Raw genomic sequence first — 17,307 nt, 5'->3', positions numbered from 1 at the left:
TATGGGATATCGTTCGGTCCGATATCGGACCGGATAACGTGAAAACGAACTTACAAGAATTTGCTAATAATCTGAACCCCTCCGGCCGTTTTGGCAACCAAGTTTCGCAACCAGTTGTTGAAAAATAATGAATAATCTTGTTACGCAACTAGTTGCCTAAAAAGAAATGATATTCCTGTTTCACATCTAGTTGCCAAAGAAGAATAGGTCTCCGTCACTTAACCTTTCGGTGCATGATTTAATATTAATCAATCAATTGTTTACACAGACCTCACTCTCTGTACCTAGTATTTATGTACTATCAGCTGCAAAAGTGCATGGATAAATTATGAATGAATTCATTGATAAATTCGCCATCCACTTTTGCAGCTGATAGTACCTATTAGTATTTTAGTATAAGTTAAGTTAATTTATTACGAATACACAATGCTCAGAAATAAAGTCGTTGCAACCTAAACACAGCTATAAACTCTTAACGTAATTGGAATGACCCATTAGTTAACTTTATTTCATATTTCTCTTTATGACTGGGCGTATAGAGCTGACGCCACGTGCGATTTATTCATAAATTTGAGAGTAAATGTAACATGAGAACTTTTAACGATGCTTGGTTACGATTATGAGCGGTTAGCGCAAAGCGGTGTTAAAAGCAGTAAATCATTATTTTGATATTATAAAACTCACTCGTTAATAAAAATATTACCTATATCCAATCGGAGAAGAAGAGGGTAGAGGCCAGCCACCATTGACGTGGTGGACCAGCATGAATAGCCTTTTAAATAAAGAAAATCTTCCTGACCCAACAACCCTCGATAGGTTGTCTTGGAGAAAAGTAATTAGGAGAGCCGACCCCACCTAATGTGGGAATGAGCAAAGAAGAAGAAGACCTATATCAATCCAATCTTGATACATAGAGTGGATATACATGTTTTAGTGCGTTTTCTATATGTATAAAAGTATTTTGTTTTAATCCAAAAAAATATTTTTCACCACACCAACTAGTAAAGGCTTTCTTTACTATTCGAAAACAGATAGCAAAATTGCATTTTATCGACAAGGGGGCAAAGTAATTTCATACAAATTTTGACTCGATGTCTTAATCTGGCTGCTAGATTTTACCTATAAGTAAATGACGATTTTGAACAATAAATGTTGAATAAATTGGTGGGTTTGATTTAGTTTCATGTTTCACAGTCAGTATTTTGTTCGTGTTGGTGTGGTGAAAAAATTTGTGTTTCACTCGGTGGCAAAGTTTGTTTAAACTTCGTGCCTTAAAACCCTAGCAACGCTCAAGATTCCACTTTTTGAACCACTCGTTACGCTCTCGGTTCAATATTGAAATTTTTCGCTTGCCTCGCATCGCTCAAAATTCCACTTTTTGGAATCTTTCGCTTGTTCGGGTATCAATATTGGCACGTGCGGTTAAACGACAACTTTGCCCCCTTGTAAAACAAATAACTATTAAATATTTGTTGCTTCTGCAGTGCAGTTTGTTGGCAGAAAACTATATCTACCCACAACCATAATAAAAAAAGCGTTCACTTATACGTTCCCTTTGTAACTTACGCAAGCATTTTTGCACGCAGTAGTTATTTTAGTAACATTTTAAATATTGATATTTAAATGGTAAACTATTTTATAAATAAATAGTGAATGTTATTATTTACATTAATAAAATTCACTATTTTATTTTAAGATGGAGAGCTGACATCTGCCAACTAGCTGGCGATAACTGGATGCGGATGCGGATGGTAATGCACCGACAAGCGTGGAGGAATGGAGAGGAAGCCTGTGTCCGAAGACGGGCGCGCGAAAGCTGCTAAATAGATAGATAGATAAATTCAACATTAGTATATTCTACACATTAAACACATTAACAGATATCGAATTATTCCAACAATACATATTTAGGTCTCCATTGTTCCACCCTAGCCTATCGGGGATGTTTGTTCCACTAAACCTAACCCTTTGTTCTGTTTTTCAGATATGAATATATTGAATATATGATCCGTAACGTGGAAAGGAAAATAATTGAACAACAATACATATTCCTAATGTAAGAGAGGTTCTACAATTGATCAAATGAGTGAACATTTGAGTAGTCGAGGAAAACAAACTCGACAAGGAATTGCTATGGTTAAAATACATCAAAACGTGTAAAAGTACTTTATTCTCAATAATCATTAAGGAAAATAAAAACAGTACGCTTATAATCTTAAAAATATAGAAGAAGAAACTGACTGACTGATCGACATATCAACGCACAGCCGAACCCGCTAGTCCTAGAGATCCCAAATTTGGCACGTAGCTTTCTTATAAGGTGTAGAGAAGTACTAAGAAAGGATTTTTCAAAATTCATCTGCTAAGGGGGTGAAATGAGGGTCCAAAGTTTGTATGGTAAAACAAGATTACGTGCGCGGGCGAAGCCGCGGGTAAAAGCTATTAATATTATGAAGAATCGATCGTCCTATATCCTCAAGTACTAATTTCGATAATAGCCCTTACGAAGAAATATAAAAAATCACTGACAAACCAGCTGGATCTGTACAGTTCCGTACATTATTATACTTTGTTAATGTACTTGGACATGTACTTGTTTTGTAATAACTAACCAGTACAATTTATTCAACAATAACATACATCGCCAACAAGCACAACATTTATAATGTAATTTTCAAAGCACATTTTATATACCAACATTACCAACGGTCTGATTCCTTGTTTGTCTGGCATGTAAATAATTATGATACATTTCATAGAATTCAATTAGGGCCTATGTACCTATAGACATTAATTAAGACCGTGAATGTATTTTGTGTAATAATTGTCGAATAACCAATTAGTCACGCCAATTCGGAAAATTCGTGTAACATATAATTTTAACTTATTCTGAACGTTAACATTAAACCAGATTTAATGGACGTAATTCGCAATTCCCAACAGATAATGTTAATAAATGCGCGCAAAGATATCAATTTCAGCTTAATTGCTCACATTTCAGTAACACGCTATTAAATCATGCCGTCATTTTTGGACGGCGCCGACACTCGACAGCCAGGCTGTCAGATTCACAAAGCATACCAAGCTCGAATAAATTATTCCTCCTAGAAAAACCAATTTACGCTTGAACCTTGAGATCCATAGCAACTATACGCAAGCAACGAAAGTTAGTATACTGGTTTGTCTGAGCGGTCTATTTATGTAAGGGTTGCTAATAAAACAGCAGCCGTTCGTTCCGTTCCCGCCACGACCGACGTTTTTGACGCGACCAAATTGTGCTGTCATCCGTCGCTTCGACCGACTGAATGACAATTAACTTTTCAAATCTGCCGGTTAAATTGATATTTTATATTGACAGACGCGTTTGGCAAGCGGATATACTTTTATTAGGTTTACAAATGTAATTCAAATTGTTTTCCTTCATGTTTTCACGGAAAAGTACGAGCAGATTTCAGTCATTCTTCAGTTATATATAAAGTACTGACGTTGCGTGAACTAGTATGACAAATACGATCGTTTCCGAGAAAATATTCAGAGTTGTATAAATAAACTAGCTTTTGCCCGCGGCTTCGCTCGCGTTAGAAAGAGACAAAAAGTAGCCTATGTCACTCTCCATCCCTTCGACTATCTCCACTTAAAAAAATCATGTCAATCCGTCGCTCCATTTTGCCGTGAAAGACGGACAAACAAACAGACACACACACTTTCCCATTCATAATATTAAAGTATGGATTATACCATTTATTTTTTTATACCATTTGTGTCGTTGTATATTAATAAAACAAAGGAACGCTGAAACTTCTCAATACCACCATTTGTAAGCAAAGCACTTAACTACCTGGAATTCGGACGAACTTTCATTTCAATTATTAATGCCGACACGCTTCGACAGTTCGGGACTACCTCAAAGTTTGCACTAGTCTTTAGCCGCATTACATACCTACCTAAAATAAATGACTCAACAAAACCCTTTAAATTGTGGCATTTTCAAGAAAAGGATATTATAAAATCGCTTACCTCAAATGCATATATCTGTTCGTATCTTTATATTATAAAGTTTATAAGATTAACTGTTGGACGTCCATAAGCTTAAACGACAATGTGGTAACTTTTTAACCGCCGCACCCAAATCTCAAGGAAGGTGGTTCTCAATTCGTCTGTATTTGTTTTAATGTTTGTTCCACAATATCTCCGTCGTTACTGGACCGATTTTGAAAAAAATTTTTTATTTCCGCTACTCAAAGGTTGTCTGGTAGAGACCGCTCTTTAGTGATAAGACCGCCTGTTGTCTGCCTCTATTTATAATCATTTGTTTTGTCTCCACTGTATATTTTTTCTGTATCTTTTGCTGAGGTGTGCCAATAAAGAGTATTCTACTCGTATCTATATATCTATCTATCTTTTGGCACACAAAGTCACATTATTAACAAGGTTCTATAGACTACACCTTCAGCTGCGGTTCGTGAAACCGGAACCTCGGACCCGCACTAATAAGGTTAGCCAATAACGAGAAGGCACCTCTCCTCGTTAGTCTCGTTATGTACAAAGGTGTGTTTAGGAATCATTTACACGAATCTTTGTCTCTCCTTGTATTGTTATTTTCAGAACAATAACTGGTAAAAGTGCTTTTCACTTTTCCAAAATGGATGGGAAAGTTGCATTATATCCACAAGAGTGCAAAGTAATGTCATCAATATTAAATGTTTAACTTGATGTCAAAAGCCGGGACCTGGTAAAATTGACCTTTCAATGATGACTAACTTTTTCTAAAGATTTATGATCTTCAATGGATGGATATATTTGATTTAGTTTGCTGTTTTATGTGTAAAGTAAAACAACAAACTAAATGAAAACCAAAAATTTACTAAATTATGATTTCAGAGAGCCTCTGTATGTATCCTTTTTCAAGCGTATTTTTTAAATGCCGATAATTGAAAGAGACCTAATAAATTGTAAGATGTTGCAGGTACAATACCTAACTTCATATGCAAATTTCCTACTTTTTGCGCATTTATCGTAAATAATTACTAATTTTATTATCCTAACTATTACACATCCACAACTGCAAAAACGTACAAATCTATCAATGGACTCGTATCGAGTGTGCGTCAGACAAGCAGGTCCACCTTTGTTCCTTATTGTCGCTTTGTACCGAGTTCGCCGATGCTTTTTATGAAGCTCCGCTAGCTTCACGGACGCTTTGTCATGTGCAGTATGTCATGTTTGTTGAGTGAACGTGTAATAGGGCTTTGTGTTGCCCCTGTTTATTTCTAATGGTTTTGATACTTTATCATCTATTAACCTGTATTAGCTGTTGTCCTTGTTGTTTATGAAATAATGTCGAATTTGACTAATAAATACCGTTGATTGTTGCGCCAGAGAAATTGTTAGTAGATAAGTATCTGCTTAAAGCGTTTTCGTGGTAGCAGAATCAAGGTCAGTTTTACTTTACATTTATCGTAGTATTATTTAACATTCTCAAGTAAAGGCAGCGACATTGTGGCTAAACCACAAGAACTTTTTTTTTTTACATCTTTCAATAAAAAGTAGTAGGGGGAAGCGGGGTAGTTAGGCACAGGGGGCAGTTTTGAACACCCACACTAACTCCTTACCTACAAGCTTAAATACACCTGCGGCAACACTCAAACGTGCCTTTGTATGTGTGAGTGACGTACCGGCGGCCGCGCCGCTCGCCAGTCAGCCGTTGCCGCTCAGCGCGTCGAAACGTGTTTTCGCGGTCCCTAAGTAAAAATTTTACGTGTTTCTGATCGAGTGGTGCCGCAAATTTAAAGAGTTTAATGGATGAGCATTATTAAAAGCAGTAAGTATATCAGTATATTCAGTTATCAAGTTGGCTTATTATTTAGAACTAAAACTTCATAGTATATTTTTAATAAATATTTTATTTTAATTTGTCGAATGGGGTACTTTGGTTGGGGCAGTTTTGAACGTATCAAAGTGCCCCTTTAGTGTACCTTTCCTAATAACCTTACTGGTAGGTACGTAGGTATCAAGAGCACCACACTTAATTAACCATTAATAAACTTTTTGTAATGTTTAAAAGGCTTATCATTGGTCAGCTAAGTGTGTTGTTCTGAAACGCATGCTGTTAGGGGCAGTTTGATATGTATCAAAATGCCCTAAATTGATGTATCAAAGTGTCCCATACTAGATATCAAAGTGCATGTGGGGCAGAATTACACAAATACCATTTTTTGTTTAAATCAATATATCTCTGACTCTGGCTGGGTATAAATTTAACAAGAAAACGTAAATTTTGTATACCTTAATAAATATGCTGTCAACTATTTACAAAAAAAATGTATTTGAAGATCATTTTGGGCTCTAAAACCAATTTTGAAAAAAGGTGTACGTATCTGCCCCGCTTCCCCCTAAGTGAGTTTTTTCTCTGCAAAAAGCTTTAAAAGAATAAGTACCTTTTATTGCTGCTACAAATAAAAATCATTAATGATTCTGACAGACATTTGTGTCAATGCTTTTCGTAGCTATAAATTCAATTGCAATTCTGTTTCGGAGTTCAAATTCAAAGATCACACATTGGAAATTTGATTTCCTTGGTTTCTTGATTCGCAGCGTAATTGGTAAAGCGATCCTCGCTACGGCAATGCACAATGATGGCTGCTATTGGTATTTGTGTGGTTTATATTCAATGTTACAATATATAGAAATATATCTCTAAATGTTTTTGAACTAGCAGACTTACGACTGAAGGGATGGTTTTAAATCGAGACGAGTTACATATTCCCTGGTCGCACGTGTATCGTACGATGTTTTACAGAACATATGGCTTTGAAGTTTCGACCTGACAAGTAACACACTATTGTGAGCTAGTATAGTATGTACTGTAATACATATATTCAGAACCTGGTGCGCTTTATCTTACTATTGCGAGAAGAAACAGAAATAACTGTTTAGATATTAACATTATTTAACAGCAACATTAATAAAATAAATAAAATAAATAAATCAATTTTAATTCAGGCAAAAAACCCATATGAATGTCAAAAACAAACATCGAAGTAAAATAAGACAATACAGTGTATAGAACGTGTAAAAATACAAAAAACAATAATTAAGTTAAAATACAATAATATAATAAAATAATTAAAAGCCATTACTTACATTTCTACAATTATATACACCTTAATGTTTAATAACTTACTTCCGGTTCGCATTGGTCGATATGTTTTGTTTTGTTAGATCCCTTTAATCGTGCCTCGACTTAGCACGTATGCACAATTGCACAGGTGCATTGTGCAATTTGTGCATACAATTCATTAGTTTTGTTGATGTTTGAACAAACAGCGGGTCGTCACGTCGTTACAGTCGTTCATGGACAGAATTGAACCGTCATCGAGCTCCGAAAATGGCAAATAAAAATTGTCGTGTTTTTGCACGACTGGCCAACGTGATTTGATATTCCAAATCTATTTCACACGTACAATGGCCGTGGTAACAGATATAAAACTTTTAAGTTTTAAAATTTAAATTGAGCCTAAAAGTGTTAGTAATTTTATTTTCGCGAACGCTCACGACGCGCGTTAGTAAAGTTATTGAAACACAGAAAAAAAGATAAATTGCGACCAAAGCCATTCTCGAATAACATTGCAATCACAAATGAAAAATAAATGTTTTTAAATCCAGAAAAAATGTACATACAAGTAAAATGTTCAAGAGCCGTGTCAAACAATTTCACAATAGTACAAAATCACACATGATTCGATGAGGCATAAAAAAGGATATGTTTCTTTCATTTTCTCTTATAAGCAGAGATCGGATTTTTGTGCGTCATCTCATACTAAAAGTCATTAAAATGACGTAAGTCGAATGTCGCAAATTCGTCCGATCTCTGCTTATAAGTAAACCAACGTCACTCCGTACTACTAAAATTTAAATGTAGAAACCAGAAACTTTTGAATCGAAATCTAAAGAAATCTTTGACACCGTTTAGTAAAAAAGAATCTTACAGTTTCAATGTTAAAGTTGAGAATTTTTGTTTCCCTTTTGTGCAGTTATTAGAATTGATCATAAAATTCCATCGCTGCAGGCGGTAAATTGTACACAAAGCTGTGCCAATGAAACGTGAGGTGAGAATATATGTTCGTTAGGCTTAAAAACAATTGGTTTTGTGGGGCGAGATGAATAATGATTCAGAAATTCAGCCTCTAGGTAAAATGAAACTATAAAAATAATTTATAGGAAAAGGGATGGGTAACAAGCGGACCATTGTGAGTACTGTAAGTAAGCGGACTACTGTTAGCCATTTAATCTATTTTATAAAGCTACCAAACACATGCGGTTTAACAAACTTAAAATAAAATTTAACCTAAAACTACTAAACTGTTTGTTACTTATATTACAGATCCTGACTTTAATATAGTTCTTAGCAGACGATCCTAAGATTGTAAATGAATAAAGAAGATTAATTCAAAAATAAAAGCAAACAACGCTGATAAATACCGCATGATTTTCACAAAGTTAGAAAATCAAAGCAACATAATTTAACTTCAATACGTACTTCATTAATCCCCGGAAATTAAAAATGTTCTTTACATTTTCTTTTATGGTAAAATATTGCACTGAATAATTATAATTCAATTGCTGTTGGTTCAACTTTTTACATATACTTACAAAATTACAAAAAGAACTCGAACCTGTACAACTCGGCTTTGGGACTAGGGGTGGGTGTGAAGCGGCAGTACACGCTCTCCGCACCTACCTTATCAATGACCAGTGTGAGGTAGTGCTTAAACTGGATGTCAAAAATGCATTTAACTCGCTCAATAGGGACGCCCTGCTTGCAGAAGTCAATAACCACACTCCAGAACTTTACAACTATTTATTAAATTGCTACGCAAATCCCTCAAAATTGATATACAAAACCCATGAACTCTCCTCTGAAGTAGGCTGCCAGCAGGGCGACCCTCTCGGACCAGCCGTTTTTAGCCTAACCATAAATCCTATTATTCAAAATCTAAATTCAAAATTTAACGTATGGTACTTAGATGACGGTACCCTAGGAGGTGATGCTAACACGGTATTGGCTGACCTATTGGAAATAAAAAATAAATTTCAACGAATTGGACTTGAATTAAATTCTGATAAATGCGAATTATATCTCACCAGTTTTAATCCCGACACCATTAAAAAATTTCAGGCAATTACGCCTAACATTAAATTTGTCAACAAGGACTCACTAAACCTCCTAGGGTCACCCATCTTCGAAGAAGCTATTCCTAACATCATTACAAACGCGACTTCCAAATTCAAAAACTGCGCCGATCGCTTACTCGATATAAATTCTCATTCCGCTCTGACTATTTTAAAATTCTGCCTATTTGTACCTAAATTTACCTATTTGCTTCGCTGCTGCCCTTTTTGGAAGCATCAAAATTTATTATCACCTATTGACGACCTCATTAGATCCTCCTTAGAGTCAATTTTAAACATTCAGCTCAGCGAGCATTCCTGGAACCAGGCGTCCCTTCCCATCAGATTCGGCGGGTTGGGTACGCGCAAAATTTCTAGTGTTGCTTTGCCGGCGTTTCTATCATCCGTCTACGACACTTCCGCCCTCGTGGGTAAAATATTAAGGGCTTGCCCTTTAAACTACGAGACGGCGTGCCTGACGGACGCTAGAAACGCTTGGCTGACGGCTTGTCCGAGCCAAAATTTACCTGAAAAATTACATATCCAACGTTGCTGGGACGACACTATTTGTAAAATTACTTTTGACGAACTCCTTTCCAGTCCCAGTACCACTGCCACAACGCGGGCGCGGCTGTTCGCAGCCGCAGAAAAGGAATCCGGTCAGTGGCTGCACGCTTACCCCTCCCCTCCCAGTGGTACCTACCTTGAGCCTGATACCCTGCGCCTAGCCGTGAGCCTCAGGCTCGGAGTAAAGGTCTGCACCCCTCATAGGTGCCCCTGCGGCACAACCGTCGACGAGCTTGGACACCATGGCCTTTCTTGTCAACTGAGTGCCGGTCGCCTCTCCAGACACTCTGCCCTGAATGACATTATACGCCGGTCTCTTGCTACCGTCAACGCGCCGGCCATCCTTGAACCAAACGGCGTTTCGAGGGACGATGGCAAGAGACCGGACGGTATGACCCTAGTTCCTTGGAAGATGGAACGGGTGCTAGTCTGGGACGCCACATGCGTCGATACACTGGCACCTTCCCATCTTCCAAGAACCTCAAACAGGGCTGGGGCAGCTGCGGAGGCGGCTGAAATAAAAAAGATGACAAAATATCGGGGTCTCGGACACCAATACCATTTTAGGGCAGTTGGCGTCGAGACCCTAGGGCCATGGGGTCCAAGCGCCCGTGAGGTTTTTAAAGAGCTGAGCGCAAAGCTCAAAGAAACTACCGGTGACCAGAGAGCTGGCAGCTTTCTCTCGCAACGCATTAGCATTGCTATTCAGCGAGGGAATGCTGCCAGCATCTTTGGCACCATGCCGCGGGGGCCATATTTAGACGTATTTTAGTTTATTTTTAGTTTAGTTTAGTTTAGTTTTTAATTTAATTTTAAGTTGTTTTTTTATTGTTATTCTTAGAGTTAGATATGTATTATTTATTTGTTACTTAAGTTTTATGTCTAATAAAAATATATTTTTAATTAAAACTTTTAAAAGGCTTGCTAAGTAAGTGCTAGTTACATTTTATAAGACGAAATAGTTTTAAAATAAATTGATAATGCAGTGTCTAAACATATAATCTGTGTAGGATCTTGATTTGTTCCTTTAAACTTATATTAATAATCGCAAAAATTTAATCGCGTACTCATATTTTTGGAACTGACAAAGTATCTGTATAAAATGTTGTGTAAATTTCCATACTATCGTATTAGGAGGCCCTGTTATTGATAGTTTATGTGTATGTAATAAATAAAAAAAAAATAAAAAATAAAAATCTTTTTTAACACTTTTCTAAAGATAAAACTGCCAAGTCACTCCAAAAGTAGGCAAGTTTTAAAATGTACCTATTTATAAGTAAATGTAAAAGAATCGCATTCAGTTGAATAACTTCACCAGTTAGTAGATATCATTTTTGTTCACAATCAAGTGGAGAACTGTTAGGTTAGATTGCAATCAACTACTAGAGACTCGCATTTTGAACAAAACCAGGAGCCGAGCGACCACAGCGCTCCGCAAATAGTGGAGCGAAATGAAGTGCAGTCGCAAATTTGATGGTGCGATCGAAAGCAAGCAAAGCATTGACAACCATGCGGGGCTGTCAATTAGCGCGACCCACCCGATGACGTTGACGATAAGTGGAACGCACCCACACATCCCTCACATGTTACGCCGTATTCCACTTTAAACCACACACGCTGCGGCCCACTTCACATCGAACGCTCGGTAGCTTGACAAACCCGCAAACTATGCTCACAAGCACACCGCCAAGTTTTCAACTCTGCGTTTGAAGCGCAAAGTCCCTTTTTCCTCATTTAGCAACGCCCTGTAATTGGCGAGTGATAATGCAGGCATCGCTTGCAGCTGTTAATGCACGCAGTGACGGTTGCGTCATACAATTAATGTTCCGATTGGATTGTTGCGTTATTTACTGTAATTTGGTTTGTTAATTGAAATTAAAAGCAATGGACCAAATAGCGGAGTTATGCGGCCGTTCTCGAGATTCCATTTGACCAATTAAATTGTTTCAGTCGATAGTTTACGGCTGCAGTCAAATGATTTCAGTGTATTTCAGCAGGCAGAAAATGATTTTATTACTAAAATGTATTATTTAGATTTGCTTAATCAAACAGAAAGCTATTGTTAATTAAAATCAATGAAATAACAAATTAAACTAGGTAAGTACATTGTAAACCAAATTTTAGTTAATTAAATTGAAGTTAAATAAACCTCAAATGAATAAACTCGTTACGCTACACGAATAACATAATTATTCGTATAAAGCACGTAAAAAAATACGCGATTAAGTCCCGGCGATCTTTTAAATATAGTCAGTATTATGACGTAGTCAAAACAATATTAAGTTATACAAATACGACTACTCATAATCAAAATATATATACGACATTTAAAATATATATATATATACGACATTTCTGAAACTCTTAGCCGTCTAAAACATAGTGTCCGTGTCATTAAAAGAATCCCGAGAGGTGCGAGAGTATTGGTAGCACAAAAACTTACCTCTTTGCTACAAAATGCCGTGTCGGAAAACTCTTATCAGGCCTGGGAACAACTGCTCACCTTTCCCTACCGAAGCCTACATGTAACCGACCAGAACAAAACTACATCTCTCACTGCTAAAATTAAACATAATGTTCAACACCCACATTGTCTCGAAGATCTCCACAGGGTAGCTCTAAAGCACAACACATCTATATATAGAAACATTGAAAACAAAGTAGGAGAAGGCGACATCAGGGGAGCTGCTCGTCTTCTTTTTTCAACAGACTGTATTGCTTCTGACACCCAGGAAACTGTATCAGAATTAAAATCCAAGCACCCATTGCCCTTGACAAACCAAAACCTTCCCGATCCACCAGATTCATCAACACCTCCTCTCACTGCCTCTACAGATGAAGTTCTTAATGCAATAATGTCCTTCCAGAGCGGCTCAGCTGGCGGCCTGGATGGGTTGTCCCCACAGCACCTTAAGGACCTCCTCGCGCATAGCTCAGGCAACGACGGCGAGCAGCTCCTAAAGTCATTGACAGATCTGAGTAACCTTATGCTATCCGGGAATGTACACACTGAAGTTACGGGCACACTGTATGGTGCAAACCTGTGTGCGCTTCTGAAAAAGGACGGTGGCATCAGGCCGATTGCTGTGGGGACAACTTATCGCCGACTCGTTGCCAAAATCGGATGCGCGGCTGTTTCAACCCCCCTTAGCCAATACTTCCAACCTACCCAATTGGGTTTTGGTTCGAAGGGGGGTTGTGAAGCTGCAGTCCATGCACTCAGAACGTATATCACTCAAACATCCGGTAAGGTCGTTTTGAAAGTGGACGTCCGAAATGCCTTTAATAGCGTCGACAGAGCCACCATACTAGAACAAACACGTGTAAAAGTACCACACATTTACAATTTTGTTTGGCAATGTTACAACAACGCTTCCAAATTACTTTTCAGAGAAAACCATATTTCGTCAGCCGTTGGTTGTCAACAGGGCGACCCGCTCGGCCCCGCACTTTTTAGCCTAGCAATTCACCCGATTATTCTAAAATTAAATTCAAATTTCAATGTGTGGTACTTAGACGATGGCACCCTAGGAGGTGATGTGAGCGAAGTTCTTGAGGATCTTCGCGTTCTCATTGAGGAATTCCGCGGTATTGGACTAGAACTGAACTTTTCCAAATGTGAACTTTTCTTTTCCGATACATGCCCAGACAAAGATCTCGTAACGACTAAATTCCGTTGTCTTGCCCCTAATATTAAAGTTACAGAGAAAAGCTCACTTCACCTCTTAGGCGCACCTGTATTAGACGACTCATATTCAAATTTTTTAGAGACCAAAATTGAAAACCTAAACGAAGTTTCGGATCGTCTGACTAAAATTAATGCTCATGTAGCATATACTGTTATTCGTTACTGCCTTTTTGTCCCAAAATTTACTTACGTTCTAAGGTGCAGCCACTTTTGGAAATTTCCCACCCTTTTAGAAAATATTGACAAAATTATTCAAAATCTCCTAATTACAGTTATCAATATAAAATTGGACGACCGCTCATGGACTCAGGCTTCCCTGCCAATAAGGCATGGCGGTCTGGGTATAAGAAAAGTGTCCAGCGTTTCGCTACCTGCATATCTGTCCTCTATCCATAGCTCACAAGAATTGGTCGCTAAAATTTTAAAGTCCCCAACAGACCAATTAAACTTGCCGGTAAAATCAGAGGCCAGATATGCATGGAGCAACGCCTGCCCAAACGGAGACCTGCCCGAATATCCCAATTCACAGCGACATTGGGACGAGCCGCTTTGTAGGCTGGTACGGAATAACCTGTATCAAACGGCAACCAGCCTTCAAGAGCGTGCTCGTCTCCTTGCCGCTTTCGAGTGGGAGTCTGGGCAGTGGCTTCAGGCTCTGCCGTCCGTGGCAATTGGTACCTTTTTGGACGACTCCACTTTCCGCATCTCGGTCGCTCTCCGCCTGGGAGTGAATTGTGTTACCCCGCATCGCTGTCGCTGTGGTGACCCAGTTGATCAGCTGGGCCACCATGGCTTATCCTGCGGCAGAAGCGCAGGACGCGCTTCCCGCCATGCGAGCCTCAACGACGTCATCCGTCGGGCCTTAGCCAGTGCGGGAGTACCGGCCGTATTAGAACCGACCGGTCTCACTCGCGATGACGGAAAGAGGCCCGACGGCATGACGCTCGTGCCATGGAAGATGGGACAGCCCTTAGTTTGGGATGCCACTTGTGCAGATACTCTGGCGCTGTCCCATCTCCATCGCACCGCTTTAAAGGCTGGCTCGGCGGCCAATTCGGCCGAACTCCTCAAGCGGCGCAAGTATGCAACCATTAATAGTGGTTGCATATTTGAGCCGTTTGGGGTTGAGACCCTGGGGCCCTGGGGGGAAGGCGCCCACAGGGTCTTCAAAGAATGCAGCCGCAAGCTTGTGGAACTGACACGTGACCAGAAGGCTGGGTCATATCTGGCACAGCGGATCAGCATTGCCATACAACGTGGCAATGCTGCCAGCCTTCTGGGCACGTTGCCAGTGGACGGCGATTTAGGGCAAGTCTTTTATTTATAAGTTTATTTATAAGTTTAGATTTTAGTTTTAGTTTGTAGTTTTATTTAAGGACCTTTTTTATTATTTTATTATTATGTATTTGTAATGTAATTTTATATTATGAAATAAAGAGTTAAAATATTACAAAAGTAGTTATTTTAAAACTTGTACGAATTTTTAAAACCTGCTTAATTTTCATGAAAAAGCCTTTCGTGGAATAACCAGAGCTAAATAATTAAAAACTTAACGAGATTTAAAGTTCTGCTTAAAACAGGTCCCTTCAGTGAGGTTATTGTTTGTTTTTAAGAAGAAATAGCAGTTGAACTTTCGAGACACCTATTAGATAAAACAAGTAGCTACGTACAAAGTAAAAGTTAAACAATAAACGAATACAGTTACTTCACAACTCAACTAGACATCAGTTTTAATGATTGTTTATAACTATATTTTGGACGTTCTTTAACCTTGTACCTCGTACACGGCCGAATGCTGATAGCGACTTTGTGGCACCACTTGATCTACGGAGGAGTCAGCATTTGTTGGCCAACAGCAGTGAAAACGACCTTTTCTCAAACATGCAATGAAATATTGTCTTTACGTTCCTTAAAATGGGCTGGGAAGTATCGCTTTTTGGGCGCAACAACTCGAGAGGACTGTAAAGGGATTTCATATTATTTTTTAGGCCTAGGCCTACAAAGTAACTTTTTTTTATAAAATATTGTCCTTTAGAGCATTTTTTTTTATTTCATTGTATGTTTGAGAAAAGCACTATACATGCCTCGGCGTGAAAACGGATAGAACAACTGAACAACGCCCTCAAACGGTATTATAGATAAAAATTACATACATTGTCCGTGACTTTTACGTTTTGAGTTATGTTTGAGGTACTCGTAGGTTAGCACCTTCTGCATTGCATTTAGGGATTATCAAAAAGTGCTTGTCAACTATTATTTTAATACATTGCATATTAATAACATTTTAATACGGACACGTATTGAATAACCTAACCACAAAATTACAATTTTGAAAAATACCCCTACATACTTAATAGACCGATTTTCATGAAACATGGCTAAGAACACTCCCGACTCAATTCAAACAAACAAAAAAAATCTAAATCTGTTCATCGTTCGGGAGCTACGATGCCACAGACAGACAAACACACAGACAGACAGACATACGTCAAACTTATAACACCCCGTCGATTTTGCGTCGGAGGTTAAAAATGGATAATAAGAGCTGATATACACGGTAAGAGATGATCCCCCATAACACATACACAACAACATCACAATACATATTATGTAATGCGGCATTCGATCGGCTGACTAATTTAGATGTAACTTTAATAGTCGGCAATGCAACTAAAATCGCATGCGAGTTCATGCCGTCTAAATGAGCCTTAAGAAATATTAAGTAAAAATAGTTACCACAATTTAATATACGAAATGAAGTATGATTCCATTTGAATATTAAATCGTCCTAGTTTTGTCAATCTAGGCACAACATTCTGTGAATCTCGTTAAGAGCATATCTTAATTACAATCTGGTTTCTACCTAGAGGTAGAAACGCTTTAAATTGTAGTTCATTTTCTAAAGGGACGCTAGTCGTATGTATTCGCTAGACGGTTTTGTATTACAATGTGGACATGTAAAGTACAATTCGATTTCAGACAACATTCGTTTAATTAAATCGCCTAAGGTAGTGTATGTATTTAGGTCTACAGTACAGACTCATTTCATTAGACTCTATACATTAAATTGTTATTATCATGAGTTCTACATTTGTTATTTCATCAAAGCGAACTATTAGATGAAGTTTCACCAGGCAGAAATGTCTGCAAATGACACGCAAGGCAGTAAATTCTCCACTTTTGAATTCAATCCCCATTATCACAATCGTGTTATAATTTTAGTTACTTACAAAAAAATAATGATTTCAAATAGTCATACTAGTTATGAAAAAAAAGCTGCACTTTTGGATGGAAGCAAGCCGCTTTGTATGGTGATAGTAGACATCATAGTAAACGATTTTTTCCGAGGATATCGAAATTTCATCCCTTAGGAAGCCGAGCGTAGCGAGGTGTTTTATGAAAATGAAAAAAATTCTATCTTTAAGTAAGTAAGTAAGTAAGTAAGTAAGTAATTTATTTGCATAAAATAGTGTACAGTAAGATGGTCAAGAGGTACAATTTCGTTCAACTATTTTGCCAATAAAAAGCGTGCAAATATGATTTAACTAATCTAGGAACATACATATAGTATCAATTTTATTAATCTATATAGCTTTACAATTAACATGCATATCATACATTTCACTACGTTACTAATTATAATATTTAAATTAGAATAGTAAGAAAAATACAAACATTTCAAATTTAATAATTTACCCACACAATTCATACTTAATTAAAATGTCATGATTATAATAAAATTACAAGAAATAATTCAATAAATTTAAAGTAATACGCCTATCTATTTTCTGATGTCAAAAATTCATTAATTGAATAAGATCTTTTTTCTAACAACCAATTACTCAGTTTTGATATACATGCTTTATAAGGCAGGGATTTTT

Source organism: Leguminivora glycinivorella, chromosome 15 (assembly GCF_023078275.1).
Source record: "Leguminivora glycinivorella isolate SPB_JAAS2020 chromosome 15, LegGlyc_1.1, whole genome shotgun sequence".
In the NCBI taxonomy this organism is placed as follows: domain Eukaryota; kingdom Metazoa; phylum Arthropoda; class Insecta; order Lepidoptera; family Tortricidae; genus Leguminivora; species Leguminivora glycinivorella.
Note: the sequence above shows the minus strand (reverse complement) of the source record.